The following is a 5,716-nucleotide window of genomic DNA, read 5'->3' on the forward strand; positions in this document are numbered from 1 at the left end:
AAAAAAATAAAGATCTCTCTGTGTACCACAGGCCATCACTGTTTTTTAGTCAAAGATGAAGCTGAAGCAGATTTGAGGTGATAAACTGAAAAATAAAAGTACCCAACAAATGTCGAATAGAGAAAACTGAATAGAATGTTAAGGATTATCAAATCAACTTGGAAGCTGAATTTCTGTGAGCACTTATATCCAGAGAAAGCAACAAAGCTCCCTAGATAACTTTTGTCTGGGAACGCGAGCAGGTGAGCCAACTCACTGTCCCCAGGCAGTGAATCTCCCTGGTTTAGTCTAGCCTTTATTTTTAATTTGTTTGTTTTCAAGTGGAGGAAATCGAGTAAATTGCCAGTCTCAGAAGTGGAACTGAACTTGTTTCTTCATTCTATGTCCAATCTTTTCTGTACTACACCACTGTTTCTCACAAACATCACAGGAAAAGAAAGGCCTGAAAATCATGGTTGACACAAACCTAATGAATTTGAAGTATACGTAATTTTAGCATATGTATCATGGGTTGACCAATTCCTGAAAGATTTATTAAAAATTATAGCTAATAGTGCCTCCTTTAATTGCCTCACTCAGGCAGAAGAATAAAAGCTGGGGGAAAAGAAAAATAAAAGGAAGTTATTTAATGTGTCTTAAAGATGGTGTGTGAGAACTGCACAATACAACCAGTGAATGAAAGGCAGCCAAAGCTATCACATTAAAGCCAGAGGCGTCCATGCAGAAAGCAGCCTGGTGCACAGTGTTCTCTAAGGGCACACCTGGCTTTAGAAGAGTAAAGAGAAGAATAGAGAGAGTAGTGGTTCTATCCAGCACATTGTTTCAATAGGTAATTCTACTAAGGAAAGGGGAGCTCGGTTTCTCCCTGTTGAAAAGGAGAGCTACAAATACGGAAGAAGAAAACTGGAGCACCTTTTCTGGTAGGCTAGTAATAGCAGAATCAATCTCTGTCTATAGAAATATGAACATACTCTGTCCATTCAGAGGATCTGTGAGCAAATGAATCCATAAAACAGTGAGACCAGAGTTTGACTTCTAAACATAATTCCTCATTTTTCTTAGCAAAATAGTTCATTCTAGGACTGGGAAAGAAAAAAAAAGCAAGATAAACTTAGAGCCTTAGTTGTGTCAAATAAAAGAATATAAGCAAAAACTAATAAGGCATGTCAAAAGGATATAGGCCAGCTTGCATTTCTTGGACTGAATTGGAAATAAATGAGCTTCATGATTATTGTGTGTGAGAAAGAGAAATCCCATGCTGTAGCAGCACACACGCATACACACACGCGCACACACACACACTCTTGTGGAAGAAAAGCTTCCAAAATCAGTCAGTTCTCATCTTCCACTGTTCCTTCTATAGGTGGGGCAAACTCATGCCCTCAGCTCGCATGGCAAGCACTCCTACCTGATGAACCATCTCACTGGCCCAGAGCTTTATTTTTGTGGTTCTTCTTGCTGTTAATGACCATGCCCATTATTAGTTTTTACTTCTAACATAGGATGTCACAACAGGTGTAAAATATATAAATTGAAAGTTTGATATGGATTGTAACATACATAATTTCAAGTAAATCCCCACAAAATTCTTAGTAATTACAGTGGGAAGACGGGTGTAACTTAAAGATAGAGCCCTTGGCTAGCATGCCTAAGACCTGAGGTTAAACCACCAGAACCACAGCAACTGAAACAAAACTAGCCATGATTCTAGACAGCACCAGAGACACCACCTCAGTCGTCTGATCAAGTGTCACCAATATCATGACAATCCACTTAATAGAATTCATTAAGAAAATGTAGTAAACCCCTGTATTTCTGTTTGGCCTATGTGATTGACTCTGCAGATTGGAAATGAAGATAGTCTTCAAAGACACATGAGAAAAAGTAAGTCATAACACTATAAGGATAAAAGTCTATTAAAGGAGGTAGGAAGCTATTCTCACAAATGTTCAGTACTGAGGCAAAAGGGATATACGGTAGAACTCTGAATAATGCCAACATTTTCGTGGTAGCTTCCAGACATAGCAATTACGTACATGAGTTTGGATTCTGCACCTTCCTATCTCTATGACAACTGCTCAAGTTTCAGTGTTTTCATTTTAATGAGAATGATAAGAATATCTGCCTCAGCTTAAGGTTCATTAAATGAGATAACCGACTGCTGAGGAGAGTTCTTAGCACATAATAAGCCTTATAGCTGATAACTGTAATGATCCATAATTGTTTGGTTATTAATAGTATTAGAGAGGACGAAGGAGCAGCCAGAGAATTATCCCAGGTTAGAGTTTGAAAGAATTTTTTAAAATATGGACTGGCATGATGGTTCAGTGGGTAAAGGTGCTTGCCACCCAGCGGGACAACCTGAATTTTATCCCCAAGTTAGGGAAGGAGAGAACCAACTCATGAAAGTTGACCCCTGACCTCCACGTGTATAGTATGCTGTGCAAGTGCCTTACCCCCCCCGACATGCACACTATATAAATAAATGTAAAAAAATTATTCCTTATATATGTCTTATCAACCTTTTTGCCCATAGATAGCTCGTTTATCTTCTAATAAGTCTGTAAGTTTGATTAAATTGTGAGTCTTGCCTCAATTTTATTACCTCAGATTCATTTCTTTATAGGTATGAATGAAGACATTAACATTTAATCCAAAGGATTTGAAACTTGAGTTTTGTTTCCCGGTTACATAGAAGTTGTAAAATAATGGAGCTGGGTTGATGTATTCACTAGTAAAATGCTTATCATGCCAGCTTGGGAACCTGAGTTCAATCCCTGGCACCTGAGTAAAACAGCCAGGGAGGAAGCTCAACACTGAGAGATGAAGATGCTGGCCAGCCAGGCTAGCCAAATCAGCTCCAGGGTCAGTGAAAGGCTCTATCCCAAGGAAGGCACTCAGTGTCTATCTCTGGCTTCCTCACACACACAGGGACACATACATACTCAGTGAAAGAAAAAAAGAAATTTAAAATGGGATGTAGCTCTAGCTTGCCTGAGGCTCACAAAGATTGATCTGCCTCTGCCTCTCTGAGTGCTGAGATTAAAGACGTGTGCCAGCACACATGGCAAAATCTGTAAACTACCACTCAGTACATTGCTTCACAGGATAAGAGAAAGAAATCAGAATTTCAAGCTATCTTTTTAATTAAGTAAGTACTTCAAAAACAGTGATAAATGTGTAATCAACCTTAATATTTAAAAAAACAGTAATAAATGTATAATCAACCTTAATATTCAGGACTTGCTAAGGTTAAAAAAAAAAAGCATGCTGTGTTTCCAAATGTTTGATAGATAACTTATCGTTGGAGACAGTCTCACTGTGTAGCCCAGGCTGACATGGAATTTGGTATGTAGACCAGGTTGGCCTCATACAGAGACTTGTCTACCTCTGTCTTCTGAGTGCTGGGATTAAAAGTATGCACTACCACACCTAAAGATATTTTTAAGCAAACACACTAAAAAGTGACTTTAGCTCATAGTAATAAAAATAAGTTTAATTACTAACAAATTTACTATCCTTGGTGACTGGAGTTATAACTCAGCGATAGGACAACCTGCTTGGCATGAATGAGACTCTAGATTCAGTCCTTAGCACCCCCACTCCCCTGAAAAATCAAACAAGATTTTACAATGTAGACGCCATGAAGGAAAGGGAAAGAATATAAAAAATAGTTCTTGCTTTTAAGAAAATGATAAGTCACAAAAGTGAAGAAGCCATGAGAAAGGAGATACTAATGAGGTCTTCCAAACCCAAGATTTTTCACTTAGAGAAACGGACACTCAATGAGAAACAGATATAGAATTATGACACAGATTTGTATGAGAGGTGTCAGGAAGATCAAACCTTGGGATGAGCTGTGCCTTGCCAAAAATAAGTTAAGGGCAACTGAAAGGACCCTTTATATTTAGAGTCAAAAAGGAAAGTGTAGTCACAATCCGTGAGGCAGATGAGGTAATGTGGATGCATAATAAAGCAAAATTATTCAACCTCTGTTTTGGCTTTGTCACCCTTAGCCATGGTATCTTTAAGCCAGGAAATATTGTCTGAAACAAACAAACAAAAAAAGACAAAAAACTCAGAATCCATTTGTAACAGGATTGAGTGACCTAGGTTCTCTACTTGAGTGTAGACTTTTATTCAAGTATTTATTTTCATATGTATGTGTTTGTGCACAAGCTCATGTTACCACAGGAGTACAACAGCCCATGGAAGCTAGGCATCAGATCTCCTAGAACTGGAATTGCATATGGTTGTGAGTTGCCATGTGAGTGCTAGGAATTGAACCTGGGTCTTCTACAAGAGCAGCAAGTGTTCTTAACTGCTGAGCCATCTCTCTAGCCCTAGACTCTGTTTCTTTTTTGTTGTTGTTTGGTTTTAGTCTTTTGAGACAGGTTTTCTCTGTGTAGCCTCGACTGTCCTGGACCTTACTCTGTAGATCAGGCTAGCCTTGAACTCAGAGATCTGCCTGCTTCTGCCTCCTGAATGCTGGAACTAAAGGGATACACCAGCACTGCCGACCCTAGACTTAGGTTTCTTGAGTGGTGCTTCAAAAGGAAAGATTCAAAGGTAAAGAGAGAGAAGCTAGAAAAAACCTGATACAGCAGGAAGAAGGCATCACACAGGGAGAGGAGAAACGCCATTGTACAAGAGAAATAGAAAAACTGATAGCAACACAAAGAAAGCTTTTAGCTGTGGAAAAAGACCAGAGGCAGGAGACTAGAGCAGATAATGTATGGCAAGAGCTTTTCCAGTGGTATGGTACATGTTCTCTCCTCTGATCACTACAGCCTTCATGTGAGTAGTGGTGTGGTCCTCTGACTCTGACAGAAACAGGTGAGATTTGGCCACAGGTCTGCATGATGTCACTCCATCTCATCCATACGCTGAAGAGAGCACAGTCATGTGGAACCCAGGAGATAATAACAAACTCAAGAGGTCAATGTGCTCACTGGCATCAAGGAGACCTATGAGCAGATGTAAGGGGCTCCATGATGGGTAGGATGATCCTCCCTGGGTAAGAAGACAGAAGCACAAAGGAAACAGATAAGTCTACTGCTCCAACTTGTGGACAGTTTCACAGGTACATGCCTAAATCCAAACTTACATCAATGTGCGCAGTGTGTTTGTTATATCTCAGTTAGACTTCAAGACGCCCAGGCTGGTGTAGGCAAGATGACATGATGGGTAACGTTGCTTACTGTACAAGCCTGTTACCTCAGTCCAATCCCTGGAACTCATGTAAAAGATGAAGGAGAGAATCAACTCCACAGAGTTTTCCTCTGACCTCCACATGCACACTGTAGTATTTGTGCAACCGCACACATTACACACACACACACACACACACACACACACACACACAAAGAAGTAATAAAAATGTAAAAACAAAACAAAATGGCCCTGAACTTTCCATCATTCTGACTCAGCTTCCTGATAAAAGAAAGTTTTGTTGTTGTTTCAGACAGAATCATGTATGTAGCTAATGCAGGCTAGCCTCAAAGTTGCTATGTAGCCAAGGATGGCCTTTGATAGTCCTCCAGTCTCCATATCCCAAGATAGGAATGTGCTACCAGTCCAAGTCCTTTTGATTTTGTGTTTGTTTGTTTGTTTGTTTGTTTGTCTGAAACAGTGTCTTGTAATGTATGTGCCCCCACAGCGGGTCCAGTGAAACTATTTTTAAAAACAAAGTAAAAGGTCTTTATTTTAAAAAGCA

This window comes from Grammomys surdaster, unplaced genomic scaffold, assembly GCF_004785775.1.
Source record: "Grammomys surdaster isolate TR1022 unplaced genomic scaffold, NIH_TR_1.0 186, whole genome shotgun sequence".
NCBI lineage: Eukaryota > Metazoa > Chordata > Mammalia > Rodentia > Muridae > Grammomys > Grammomys surdaster.